Genomic DNA, 15,323 nt, shown 5'->3' on the forward strand with positions numbered 1-15,323 from the left:
TGTGCTGTACCATGGCAGCAGCAGCCAGGGCCGCTGGGCCAAGCTCTGTGGCGGGCTGCAAGCCTTGCCTCCCCTTCCCACGAGAAAACACGTGCTTCCAGGTCTGTGCTGGGCTACACGTAGGCGGAGAAGAGGCGTTCACTTGTCTGGGTAGCAGCCATGGCTAAACGACCATTCCTCACCTTCCCCCAGAAAAATGCAACAAAATGAGCGTTGTTTTCCTGAGTATTTACTTGAAGCTGTTTTCATACCACTCATTGTGTATGTATTGCTTGGGAATACTTAAGCCAAAGGATAATACTCAGAACACTGACAGGCTGAATCTTATGTAAATTTGGATTTAGGGATGGGGAGTGTAGATATAGTTTGCTCCTGAAATGAAAGAGCACTTCTATGCACAGCGGGTAATGAACTTCCAGAATTCATTGCCACAGGAGGTTGGGGAAGCAAGCTATTAGCAGGCATAAAAAAGGATTAGACAAGATTTGTGAACAATGCCTCTATTAACAGATAATGAAAGGAACAAGCAGTTCCAATGACTGTGATCTTAGGAGACTGGACCAGAGGAAGAGGCCGGGTACACGTGCTGTGCCCAAACAGCATCTCCGACATTGTCACTCTTCAGGCTTTGCTCTCTGGATTTGCCTGCCCTGTCTCAGGTAAGGTTGTGCTTGGAGCCTGGGGTTCCTTGCAAGGTCTGCTGGGGTCTTCAAAACTTGTGGCTTGATCAGGGCACACGGCCAGCACCCACACCAGTGCCATCACCAGCGTTGGGCAGCCATAGTGTCTGCGACTGTTGGTCTGACCCAGCAGGGAGTTTCTTCTGTTCTGACGGGTGAAGTCCTAAGTGATGCTGCTCTCACCAAAGGGGCCAGAAATGAGCATGGTGGACTGGGAAGGGAGTTATAAAGAGCAAAAAGGAACTGGCTTTTACAAACCATTCACTGAGGCACAGAAAAATATAGATGGAAGAAGACTGAAGATTCTGTTAATACAGTATGAGTCTGATAATTGTTTGGCATAGCACCAAAAGGGCTCACTCTCTAAAAAGTGCACGAAAACAGATAGTCTTTAATTTCAGTGGTGACATGGAAAGGGAGAGTGGGCATCAAACTAGACATGACTTTGCAGCTGTCTCTTTTTCCAACTGAAGGCTCTAACTCAATTTGATTTTTCCTCAAACCATTTCTGAGCACTTCTGCCTTCTCTGGACCTCTTCCAGCTCTGTACAACTTATCTGAGATCAGGCAGCGGACTGTGAGCTGCACTCAAGTATTAGGCTGCACCATGGATTCTTAACCCAGCATAAGGATGTTCTCTGTTTTTCCTAGCTCTTTTCCAAGTAAGTCCTGAAACTGTGTTTGTCTGCTTGACAGGCACTGAGCTGGCATTTGTTATCCACTGTCTAACATCTTCTTCCTGTACGGTAATAATGAAATTTCATTTTTTTTATCCCCCATGAAATGAAAGACCATTTTCTCCTCTGTCTTTCTGCTCTGAATTTCAGTTACCACTTGTTATCACTGAGTCATTCTGTATCAGGAGATTCTCCTAGATCTTTTCATAACTATCAAAGTTATTATCTCATTGCCTGGCTTTTCATGGAAAACATAGATCTCAGCAAAAATTCTTATGAAGCTCTGCTACTAAAAGCGTTGATGAATTTGAGGCTGTTTATAGGAAAATAACAGGAACGAGGAAGACCTGTAATGACTGACAGGCTGATATAAAAGAGAAAAGACTTAAAATAACTTATTTTACATATATATGTGTGTGTGTGTATATATATATGTATTCCTGACTAAATAATAGCCACAGAGCACAAAATCAAAGAACAGAAATGTATGGAGGGAATGAACAAAGAATGACTTAGGGTGGAACACATACTGTGATTGAGAAGAGGAATACAGAAGTAAAGGGAGCATAGAGGGTCCCAGGAATAAATTTCATTACAGTGTCCTATATATGGATCCAAGATAATCTCTCCGGGGAACTAAGAAATCCCTCACCACTGGGACACTGGGAAAAAAAGGACCAGGAGCAACGGCGGTGAGCATGCACAGAAATGGACTGCATGACCCGATATATATCTCTGGGCTTTCGGGTGATGACTAATCAACACAGGAGAGCATTCTGGTTTGCTTTACATTTTTGCGTATGGGTTTTCTGTTCTTTGAGTGAAGTCCTACTGTAGCAAATGGGGCACAGTGTGGGGAAAAAAGCCCATCCTTCTCACAACTGTTGAATAGTCATTTAGTAGAGAAAAGAGCACCACCTAGTGCTGAGCGCTATTTGTTGATGCTGAGGTGTCTCCATATGCTCTGTCTTCTGCATGTCTTGATTTTAGTTTTTTCCCACCGTTTATCCAGCCACGGAGGAATTAATCCTTAGCAGGAAGGAGCATCCCAGCTCCCGATAAGAGTAGCTGGTTCATCGAGAGCTCAGCATCTCTCTGAGTTTTGTGCACACTAAGGGAATGCCTTAGGCACCTAGTTAACATAATTATGGTTATTTGTCTGATTCATTCGGGCCAGATTCTACTCTCCTTGCTCACCCAGTGGAGTTATGTGCTTCACAGATAAGCCTCACTGCTTCCACTGGAGTGAAAATTAATGAACACTTACAGGACAGGCTTAAGAAACCAGAAGACCAAACTCCAAATACTTGCACTTTTAAAAACAGGGGGATTCATTGCTTCTGCCTTTTGATTCTACACTCACAACAAATTTTCAAGCCTTTCTTACAAATGCCAAACCTGTACGCTATTTTGTTTGTTTGCCTGTAGTTTTGGGATTTGGTTTGGTTTGGTTTGTTCGTTGTTTGGTTTTTTTTTTAAGGAGGGAGGTCTTCAAAGAAAACATTGCTTTCCATAAGAGTTGCCTTCATTATCATAAAGATAGATCACATGCAACCTTAATTATTTTTCAGCATTTATGGTTAAAATCCACTACTGTTGGCTTTGTTTTCTTCTGATCATTAATCCACATAATTTTATTGTTCATATTTTTGGTCTTGAAAACCTTCCACTTTGTCTCACAGCATCAAGATTTCTGTCACAATGTAATTAACATTTCAAAAGAAGGGAAGAAACAGGTAAATCAACTTAGAATGATTCTGCATCAGCTATCTGTATGTATTATTTAAATAGCTCCAGACTTGAAGATACATGTAGCATTGGTCATGTGGGTTAATTTACATAAAAATGTCTATAGTAAAATGTCATTTGAATATCTTACTCTATTCAGATTTGTGAGTTTCCTGAGTGATCTTCAGTGACACCATGCTACCATGGCTAGATTAAATTTCACTTATAATAGAATTATTTCTTCTCCCCTTGAAATTATTCAGTATTGCACCACTCATTTGAACTGGGAGACAATGAAACTCAGCTATTCAAATTCCTTCCACATCCTCTGATTTGCAAAATGTAGTTTAGTCCATAGAACTTCTTATTTCTGTCCTTTATAATCCTCCTACATTTTTACCCTGTCAGGCAGTCTTCACAAAGAATGTTCTTCAACTGAAATGTTCTGGGTTACCTGCAGCTGTTTCTGCCATACTGTATCTGTAGCTTCACTGTTGCAAATATTGCCACCCTCTTATGACCATTTCTTAGTTGGAATATTGTCAGGTGACTTGTTTTGGATGTTTTTCTTTATAGGGATGTTTTGTTATTTGGGTTTGGTTGGTTGTGGGTTTTTTTAGCAAGTGAGATCTTGATTTATTCTTGCAGATATATGGCCTTTATCAAGAAAAGACAGCAGAACTTGTGTATGAGTGTATATATATATGTATGTGTGAATATACGCACAAGTCACTGAATAACAGTGGTAGAAAGTCTGGGTACTTACAAAATAACCACAGTGCCTGTGTGCGATATGTGGTTGGTGTGCATTAACATTTCGAAGGCCACGTGGCTGCAGGGCTCTAATTCCCCCTAAAAGCTACAGGGGTGCAGACCATTATCAGTGTAGCTGCCAAGGCTGCGATCGGGGCGCTGCTGGTGCTCACCTCTGCCAGAGACATGGCAGGGCCATGCCCACCTCCTGCTAGGGCTCCATGGGACACCAACATGGGGGCTGACAAAAAAGCCTGATTCAGGACGTCTGTAACCATGTTGGTTCCCCATCCTACTGGGCAGGTCTCAGTCGCTTTGTGGTGGAGAAGTAAAACCACCGTACAGCTTCTGTTCTCTGGATTTTGGGATTAAAGTCTCATCTGCACCATCTACGGGCCTCAGCAGGTGAACTACATCAAATTGCTTGATGAGGCTCTGAGCAATCTGATCTAGTTGAAGGTGTCCCTGCTTACTGCAGGGGGGTTGGACTAGATCACCTTTTAGTGTCGCTTCCAACCCAACACATTCTATGATTCTGTGATTCTAAGGGGCTTTACCCTCCCAGGCTCTTGAAGATATATGTGTACTATCATATGAACGACGCACTCGTTATATCAAGACTCCACAGCTCTGCAATAAAAACATAATAGCACATGGATACATGTTCAACTGAGCATCCATACATGGGCCTGATGCCTGCAGCTGTGTGCATCGGTTTCTGGTTCATGGGAACCACCAGCCTGGTATGTTGTACCATATTCCCAAGGACGCCCCACTCCCTCCACAAGCACACACAAGATATGCAAAGGGGTTCCCAAGAGCTGATAGTGCAGGGATCCAGGAGCTGTGCAGAGCTGAGCATCCCCAGCTGGGCTGGGGCACTGCTGAAGGTACAACCCAGCCCCAGAGTGCCCAAGAAACACCCACCTCAGTGGCTGAGGCTGCACTGATTACCGTGGGTCACCAGTGGGTGTCATTTGGGCTCTTTTAAGGGTATAATTTCAAAATGATGTCATGAGATAAAATACTTTGGAAAAGGCTGGCTTTGTTTTTGCATCTTTTCTGTAGTAGCAACTGTGGGGAATGTGGGAGAGTCTGTAGGGAGTGTTATCTCATTGCACGTGGGTTTAATTCTGTCACCGCACTGAGCAATAGAATTTAACATCTATTCATAGCTACACTAGTGACAGTGTAATTAACTAATTAGTAGGGACTAATTGTTAAAAATACGGTATTGCAACTACATTAAATTAAATAGCCTGTGTACTTCTAACTGGGAGAGTTATGAGTCCATGCTTTTTCTCCTTAGGAAACAAACAAACTCCTGAGAACGAAAACCAAACCCAGCAATTCAAAGCAAATTTAAACTTTGCTGTGACTAATCTATGAGCAATAAGAGGCTCTGGCAACTACATAAAGGTCAGGTTTATGGCCTCATGCAAGGAGGAGAGTGTGCAGCCACGCGTTGATGGCACCCAGCAGCAGGTAAGATTCCTGCTGGCACTAAGGCCCCGCTGCTCTGCCCTCCCCAATCTGGCACCTTGGCTTCTTGTTTTAAAAGGAAGCAGGAGTCACCAACCCTACCCTTCAAACAGAATGGTGCTGGTCTCCCTTCACACCAGTGCCAGGAGAGAGTGAGCCCCGCTCCGCTCTGCCTGGCAGCTGTTCAAGCCTCCTTCACCTACTTGTTCCACGCGTCAAACCAGAGACGTTGCCAGGGTCTAGGGAAGCCACCCCCCACCTATTCAAAAATCCAGCTGTGTTAGTGCCAGTTTGGGAGGGTTAGGTTTCCCTGGGAGACCTTTTTCTTCTCCCACACCTTGACACTGTGCCCACTCTTGGGAAAGCTGAGCAAGGATAAGGCTAGTTGCAGGCAAGAAACAGGAGTCCAGCTGTGCTTTAACCATAGTTTTTGCAGGAGCAAACAAATGCTCTATTTAAAAACTATTACAGACCAAAGATTTTTTTCCCCAGACTGTCTATTTTTTCCTAGTTATGGTTTTGTTCTGTGTTTTCAGTGAGCATATAATTACCATGAATTATATAGCAGAACAGGGTGTGTATGAGGCACACCTTGAACAAGCTGGTTCTCATTGGCTTGAGCAACGGCTTGCAAGGTGCTGTTTCCCAAGCACAGCTTTCAAACCCATGGTGTGGGAGGTCTGTGCGGAAAACTGTTTTGGTTTAAAACTTTAAAAAGTCACATATTGCACCTCCTGCAACATTTGATAGTGCCCTCCATAGCCCTTGGATTAACTAACCATAGCCCCTCTTTACAGCAAACATAGAAACATTAAGGCTCACAAGTTAGAATTATTATTAATGCAGGCACAGATATTCACTGTCAATCATTTTTAGCAAACATCTAATAAATCATTCTTTTCGTGTTTGGGCAGGGAAAAGTACCCATCTTGCAGTTTTTGAGCCATCACCGTATTTCAGTTTAGCCCTTGTATTATTCTCTTACAGAAGTCTTTCATGAAGGCATCCTTAAGGCTACAACACGCAAGGTGATTTTTAAATGATGATGCTATCAAAAACTAAAGCAAAGAGCTAATCATGCTGGTAGAGTGAGCTCACCTGACTGGAAATCAGTGCTGCTGCTCATGCCAAAGTAAGAGGTAACTCGTTATCATTATAGGCACAGGACCAAAATATATAGGGAATATATGCTGATACTTAGTCTTCCTATTTACTTATTTCTGCACAGAGCCGCTCACTCTAATTTCCCAGTTAGATTGATACAGCAGTGGTTTGGAAATTTGTCTGAGAACTTGTGACCGTTACTATTTGTGCTCCTGGCTGACAAAGCAAAATGCAGTAAACGCAGCCTGCGACCTATGCAGCGGCTAGCTCGGGCGGTAGGTGGGGGCAGGACATGCAGAAGGCCCGGGGCTGTATACAGAGGATTTCCAGACTCATTTCAACCCCAAGATCTTTCACTACTCGAGTTGAGGTTTCCAGATTGAAGACCTTAAGTTATTTTTTTATGCTCTGCATTAGCCTATTTACCTGGTGAAACAGTGACCACATTTTACTGCTTGATGAACTGTGGGACAAAGTCTTTCCTCTGTTTCCTTTTTGTTCAAGCTGAAGTGCATGATGTGCATGTAGTTCCAACTGAACTGTGAAACTGCCTGCCACGAGGTACCGTCAGACCAAAACCCCCAGTGACATTCAGAAGAGACCAAGATCTTTCTGTGTCCTTGTGCAAGGTGCTCCTCAGTCGTACAAGCATCTGAGTGGTGCTAGTGGCCTGTACTTTGCAATGCAAAGTGATAATTAACAATGATAAATAAACCCTTCACATAGCAAACTCCAAACCACGTAGTGAAGAACCAGGATTATAGGAAACTTCTCCTATAGGCAAATTTTTACATAATTGTCCACCTGTCCATTCAGCTTCCGAACTGCCTTTGAAATTAAAGCTAAACCACTCAGACACAGATTAAATTCAGTGCAGCAGCTCATTCACCCAGCAAACCCTCTTGAGATCCATGGAAAGTCTGGTCTGAAGTTGAATAGAAACCAAAGGAATTGACATAATACTGCTTTTAACTTCAGAAGCAATTCCTGCCTCGCCTGGCCCAGGCAGCCTACGTGGGCAGTCACTTCATTAGAAAGACAGGATTTGCATCAAAAGCCTTTGTGCTGCCTTTTCCCTCTAACCCCAGAGTTGGGAGGCAACAAGGGTAATAAATGAATTGTGCCTGAGGTCTGTAGACCCAGAATCCAGCTACATACTAATACACACTAGTATCCACCACTATCTAATTCGCTGTTCAGTCTTCAGCATAACTACATACATTTCTCTAGAATGCTCAATCAATTGTCCTTAATTATACAGGCCTTCCTGTATATTTTCTAGCTGATCTATTACTAACAGTATTTCTTTTAACCTGTGGATCTTGTTATTTCAAATTAATCTGAACTTTAACCTGTGGTACTGTCATTGGCCACATGCTGAGCTACCTTCTGTTACCCAGCATGTTTTATAAATTGATTTTTGGGTGGCAAATACTATGATTTGTGTACTATACAAACCCCTTTTTAGTTACTAATAAAATCTTGTGAAATCTTTTCTGGGAGGATTGAAATTTTCCAGGCTTGACTCAGTTCAAAAGTAAACACACAGAAGAAAAAAAAAAAGTTTTGTTTTGTTAGATGACATAGATAAAGGCAAAAGATTTGTTTGTTTTATAAAACATCATTTTTGCCAGTTCCTGTAATTTTATCAAGAATTTAAAAGATTTGATGCTTTCCATAAAGCCCAAGCTCCTGCACACCAATAATTATGCAAGAGTAAAATCTTTCCGGATTAACAAGAAAGTATCCAGCAGTCATATTCGCAAAGAAAATAGGAAAATTTAGATTAGCCACATCCTAAAGGCTCAGCAACCAGAAACACAAAGATAGCAATCCAATATTTGCTGTTTTGCAAAAATATCACTATTTTTAAGCAAAGCTGCTTGAGGTGTGGCAAACGTGAAACCTTGCTTCGTTCTTCTTCATGTCAGTATCAGAAATGTTTGAACTCTGTCATTGGAAACGGATTGTGCAAGTCGTCCCCAGCAAGTAGCACCCAGTTTTGAAGCGTGAAGAAACAGGTTTTGAATCGCCAGGGAAACAGTCCTGAAATATCCCTCAGTAAGAACAGGCAGGGAAACATTTTGTCACGTTCCGTAACTCCTAGGTCCGTCTGGCTACGGCACGTGCAGCAGTGCTCCTCAGAAAACATGTTTTCCATGTTTATTTACGCAATATATGTGTCGTGCCTTGACAGCCATGTCAAGGCAGTGTCTACTGTCCCTGGCAGAGGGAAGACTGTGCCAAAAAGGCATAAACACCATAGAACTTTACCCACCTATTTCCCAGGCTGCAGCAAGCAGCAGTTTAGGAACATTCCAGTCTTGCCATCTCATTCAGGACACACGTTTGATAATCCCCAGGGGACATACATACCTAAAGATGTACGTGGGTGTAACTCAGCGCTGGCAACATTGAATGGTGTTGCATCTGCATGAGGCATAACAATAAATCTCAAAAATCTTGATTACGGTGGAAATAAAGAGTAATTTCACATCCACGAGAGCGGGTTGGGGATCCACCAACAGCCTTCACACACTGTTTTGTGTCTCACCCACACAACAGCCACACAGTCTGGCTATTCTCCTACTCTGGGGACAGAGTCCCCTCCTCAGGGCGATGGGGAGCTGGCTGCAGTGGGTACTCCTGTCAGCATATGCCCCACGCAAAGCATTAGGTGGCCCTTGCAGTCTGTCCCTGTGCCCTACATGATCATCACACATCACTGGACCGAGGTGGGTGGCCTGGGACGAGTGTCTTCTAGCATGACAGGAGGATGCTGGAAGTGTTGGTGTCCAGGTAGAGAAACCATAGCATGCCAGAAGGGCATTCCTGTGGTCATGGGTGCAAGTGGACAGAGGTTCCTGAAAGCAGCTGGTGTCCCATAAGGACCAGGGGTTTAAAAATGTTCTACAATTGGGTTAAAAAAACAGCTTTTAAACTATCTTTGGCCCCTAACAATGCTGGCTAACATCCTGTGGTCCAGGGGCTTGAAGTCAGCCTGGCTCTAACGATTTGCTAGAGATGGGCAGCAACTCCCCTGGCTGTGGGCAGGCTCTCTTGGGGTGGGAATGAGGTCTCTCCAGCAACTCCCCTGGCTGTGGGCAGGTTCTCTTGGGGTGGGAATGAGGTCTCTCCGCAGTGGGAGGAGTGGTTTTCCAGCTGCTCCACCTCACCCTTGCGGTGGGTTAGGGAGTGGGTCCCTGGCTGGCAGTCCCACCCCTCTGCTCTAGCTGGGGAGCGGCTCCTTGCTCTCGTTCTTGGTTGACTTCATGGCAGCCCTTGCACAATCCTTGGCACTACTGCCAGGCATCTCTGTCATGGGAACACCCCCAGAGCTCTTATGTACGCAGCTTGAAACAAACTTCAAAGATGCTCTGCTTTTGGTCTTCAAAAGAAAGTTGCTGCTGCCCCCAGAGGGGAAGCATTCCCTGGCTTCCCTCCGCCCCGGCTTTCCCTTTCCTCTGTCCCACCACTCGCTTTTCCCTCCTCTGATGTGCAGCTGCCCTTTCAGCCCCCGAGCCTTTGACCTCACCTCGTCAGTGTGAGGCAGGGACGAATGTATTCCTCCTTTCCCAGCCGTTTCCGCCATGGCAGGGTGCATTGGCAAGGTTTCCTTGCCCAGAAGCCCTGCAGAAGGACACCCCTCTATTGCTGCTGGCCTCTGCTGGGGCCAGGAGGACGTGGCCTCTGGGGAAGGCAGGCTGGCAGCTGTGTTTGCAATACAGAACAAACATTTAAGCTGAAAGGGGCCACAGGGACTAAGCTGTTTTCTCAGCAAAGCCAATTCTCCCTTTTTTTTATTGCAAATCTCCTAAGAGTTAGATTCCACCCCCGCTCCCCAACCCCCCTGGAATTCCAGTTCTGTGGAGCTAAATAAAGAGGAGAAGGCCACAACCTTTTTAGAAAAATGGAATACATAAAAGCAACCTGTTTCTAACTTCAGGGCCAGAGCGTAAAGCCTGAAAATATGAACCAGAGGCAAAGCCAAAAGCAAAGCGGTGCTGTGGGTGTGTTTGCCAGCCAGGTTCTGCCAGCGTTGTGTGGCAGCCCCCTGTCCCGGGGACTTGCCCCAGCACCTTCTCTCAAGAAAGCCAACCTAGCATGTAAGCAATTGTGCTCAAAACTCGTGGATAAATAGAAGCACAAGCACAAGGGGAAAAAAACCTAAAATTTTCCAAAAGTTCTGACCCCCTTATTTCACCACAGAAGGATAGGGTTGGGAGCGTGTCCCTCTAATCACAGAATTATAGAATTGCCTAGGTTGGAAGGGACCTTTCAGATCATTGAGTCCAATCATCAACCTAACAGTGACAAAATCCTGTGTGTCGTCTTCAAATTCTCCGGCCCATGGACAGACAGGCAGTGTCAGTGATCCCTGCAGTGGAAACCTGTCTGAAAGTGAGTTCTGACCATCTCAGGTCTGCTTTTCCTGGAAGCCTCTCTGGGCTCACCTCCTCAAAGTGCAGGAGGGAAGCACCACCTGCCTGCTGGATCAGAGGAAGAGTAAAATGAGATTTAATTAAGATGACTTTGCCCTCCAGTCAGGCTGTTTAAAAATTCATTTTAGCTCTCTTCCTACCCCTTCAAATGATCTCACGAGCCAGAGGGAGCAGTGCACTCTGAAATACCCATTCTGCCTCTCAGAGGGCAGTGACCTGCACCTGCGGGTGCTCGTCCCACCAGCGAGTGCCCAGCGCTGCTGCTGCTGCTGCCCTGACGCGCTGCGCTCGGCAGGAGTGATCAAGGTGCTAGTGCGGATTAGAGGCAGAGTTTGACGTGAATCCTTTAATTTCTTTTAAATGCTCCATGATTCATTATCTCAGGCAGGATCCCATATCAGGTGCGTGAGGGAAGCTTTGTGAGAGGCAAGCTGAGGTTGTTTGATCAAAGCTATGCCCCAGGCAACGTGAGAGCGCTTCCCAGCCTTCCGCAGCTGGTTTCTGTGAAGGCAGACAGCACCAGTTAGAACGCTGGAATTAACTAGAAGGAAATTTAGTTGTGTTTCATTTTTTTCCCCGATATTTTTCCCCCTCAGCTTATCAGTCACGTCAGTCCTATACAGCAAGGCGTAACTAAAGGTCAAATTCAATTCAGCTTTCATCTACACCTGCAAAGCTTACATCACCTTCACTGAAGGCTTCTTAAGTGTGGCAGACGAGCATTTGGCTAGTAGAACGTCAGCCTGGCAGAGATAAAGTCATGAAAGTCTTGGGAAATGCCGTGGTTACTGAGCCCTGCCCAAAGCAGCGCTGATCAGGATGCAGATCTCCTGTAATTAAGTAATGCAGCATGCAAACAATGGGGAAAAGAATTTGGGAAGGAATTTAGGATCTGCGTGTAATTTTTATTTCAGCTCTCACCAATGATATATTCCACGGTGTATTGCATAGTCAGTCATTTCCAAGAGCTGCTGAGCACCTTAAAATTATATTCATGCAAAACAAACCCTTAAGTGCCTTCATAACGTTAAGGGTCATGAATGCAGTCGTTATTTCATGTGCTGTGCCTGAAAGTAATGGCAATTTCTTAGCCTGCCAATAGCAAAAGGAGTTGCACATGCCATCGTGAGAACACACGCACTGTCAATAATCTTTACAGGAGATGCTTGCCAGTAAAATTACCCCAGCTGTCCTGCGAAGGGAGCAAACCTTGGCAATGCTACGCTGATATGAGTCTGCAAACTCAGCAGCAATGTGGGTTCTTGCAAGTTCCTCTCTAATAATCTAATCAGTGTCATTAAGGAAACCTTTTAAGAACAGCTAGAGCAGCCTGGTGACTCTAAGCTTCACGGACCAAACATTTGTTTTGTTTAGATTCCCTGACATGCCCTGCGTTTCGCCACCAATAAATGCAGCCGCACTACTCAACGTGGTGTTCAACTCGGCGTCACCTTCCTTCCCTGTCAGAAGCCCACCAGACCGGAGGGTTAGCAGCACTTTCCAAAGGGGATTCCCGAGGCTTAGCATTACATGTGGAACAGGAAATCTGAGCCTGTAAAAGTGCACAAAACCTCGTGTATTTGTGCCTGAATCTGGTGCTCAGCCAACGGCGGGAGAAACTGATTGAGGAAAATGAAGCGAGACATAGGTGATGAAGAGCTCTCCCAGCTCTCAGTATTCCTGCATGCTGATGAAGTGCATTTGTAGATGTGAACCTCTAAGACTGTAAGGTCTCCATGGCACGTGGCAGAGCTGTGTTCTCACCCCTACCTGAGCTCACTGTGGATGAGGACACAGCTTCAAGTGCAACAAAGCAAATAGTTTCTGTTCACACACGCCTCATTCTTCGGCAGAGTGTGCGGCCGTGCCTCTTCCGCCTCCACCCACAAGAAATCCAAAACACTTGAAAAGATCACGACAGTCAGACGGGATTAGAGCACAAACACAGATTATGGCCAGTTTAAGACCTGTTTGGGCAGGTGGATGCAGACAGCAGAGGTCTTCTGCCCATGCTCCAGGCTGGCACGGCAGGACCCTGCTCTCATCCGGAGGCAGCCCAGTGTGGTGTTCAGCCCGGCACTGGATAATGCCCGGCAGCTTCTCCACGAAGAAGTGCCTTTTTGAGGCGGGCAATGCTGGCTAAACGTGCTTTCACAAGAGCCAGGGCAGGGCAGCTTGGGTCTGCCTGACATTGCCCACCTACAAATGCAGGAAAAGAGCTGGAGAGACTCGTCCTTCGTGGCTCCAGGTCTTCAGTCCTTTCCTCCGAAACTCGCAGGTAGTTTTTCTCAGCACGCCGGCGGAGCTGCACGTGGAAGCGCAGGGTGCTGCAGCCCTGTGGACTCCAGCAGCACTGGAGTTCCCGTTTCATAATTACCCGTCGGCCAGGAGGGGCTGTTTTGGCACCGCCTAACACAAGCCATAGATGCCATCGACCAACGCCCTGTGCCACACAGGCACTTTCTGGTGGAGCACCCCAGCACCCAGCAGAAGCAAAACCTGTCCTGACTTCGTTCAAGCCTGAATTTGTCTACTTCCAGCTCCTGCATCTCATTGATGTCTTTTGCAGCAGCTTAAGGCCCTGAATTAGCAAAGTAAACACACATCTTCAAGTATGGCTTTAACAAACCAAACCAAAACGCTTTGAACACGGCCTTACACTTCATGGCAGGCCAGGCAGGTATTTGCTGACACACCCCTGAACTATGTCCTAGGTAAGAGCAGGCTTTGGCCCATCTGATCTGGTGTGTCTTTAAGGAGCCCCTGAGAACTCCAGCCCCCACTGGAAACTGACGGGCAGGACAGGAGTTAAAGCCAGGGGAGTGAGAAGATAGATTGGTTTTTGGGAAATAACCCTTGGTTGGAGGGGAAGGGGTTTGGAAAGCCCATGCTGGTGCAATAGCCTCGGGTTTCCCAGAGGCACCCGGCGGGGTGAAGGAGCAGGCGCTCCGGAACACAGCCCTCACCGGCACGGCTTCATCCTCATGGAGCAGCCCAGCGTTGGAGCGGGGCGAGCGGGTCACGGGAGATTGACAAAGCCAGATCAGATTGATTAAGGGAACACCTAGCAGACATTTTTTAATACCTTTAAAACTGATGATGCCACCGGTGTGGTTGTTTTCCTGGTTGTTAATTAAAACCTCTCTCAGACAAGCCGTTTGCAGCCCATGACTTGAAAGTGGAACTGAACCTCCCTTCAGACGTCCCTGGAAGTAAGTCCGTACAAAAGAAGCGCAGTCGTTCTCCCGGGCCGGCATACTTTGCCTCTGCTTTCATCTTGGCATGAAATGCATTAATCGCTCTTTTCTTTTCACCCATAATAATGTAATCAAGAAGAGCCTAACAAACAGAGCCCTCATCCTCTGATGCTCAGCAACGGGCCATATGGCACATACATAAGTGAAGATTAGCGATTAGACGGGGGTTGAATTCCCCGTAACGTGATTACAGTATAAAAATAGGCTAGCAAGAGCCCGCACCTCCTTGTATGCTCTTTTTGCACTAGGAAGGAAATGGGCATTCTCATAATTTTACTTCGTGGCTGCCATTTCATGCTGGATATAAAGGGATTTTTGGTTGAATAGCAGAGCTCAGACACGGCGTGTCATTATTTAAGAATTTATTATATTTATGGGTTACCTAGAAATACTCCAAGGGACGTTATGAAAAGCAATTGTGTGCTTCCGATGACCACTCGCTAGGGTTAAAAGAGGATTATTGGGCTTTCATAAGTCTGAGCTGTATAATTTTTAAACCACCCTGGCATTGCAGGTATAAACCGGTACTGGGACATGTCTGCTCGGTGCAAGAATGCGTGGTTACCACCTCGCAAAGCCCAGCTTTATCACTACTAGCTGTTGCACTTCAGCACGCTGCATTAGAACCTTGTTAGCTACTGGTCATTTTAGTTGTGCGGATATTATTTCTTAAGACTTTTCCTAAAGGTGTTTGCTGACTACCTACAAAAAAACCATTCGCAGGGTTTGGCCCTGGGATGCTCGGGGACTTCTCCTGCTCACACGCACGTTTGTGCCGTACATTTCCCAGGAAGCAGGGAACAGCACCCATGTCTCAGCCCTGCACCAACCCCGGCGGGGACAGAAAGCCGGCTAGAAGGGTGGGAAGGAAGACTTGGTGCGACCCGTCTAATAATGATAATGCTCTCCAAACACACCGGCACAGGAAACACCAACTGAGAGAGAAATCTCTAATAAACTTCATGTATTTGTAGCACAGTGTGCTATAACTGAGGAGAAAACCATTTGAACTGAGATACAGAGGACAAGACTATTAAAGAATTAGTGCATTTTTTTTGTTTGTTTTCAGTATTAAGTAGGTTGGATTTGCTTCAATAACTTGCTTATCGTTCATGGCGAAAATAATTTCTGCTTCCCAAAGGCCCAAGTCTTTATGAAAAGCATCATGAATCTGATCTATTTGAAATGTGTCTCTGAAGC

Source organism: Rissa tridactyla, chromosome 1, assembly GCF_028500815.1.
Source record: "Rissa tridactyla isolate bRisTri1 chromosome 1, bRisTri1.patW.cur.20221130, whole genome shotgun sequence".
Taxonomy (NCBI): Eukaryota; Metazoa; Chordata; class Aves; order Charadriiformes; family Laridae; genus Rissa; species Rissa tridactyla.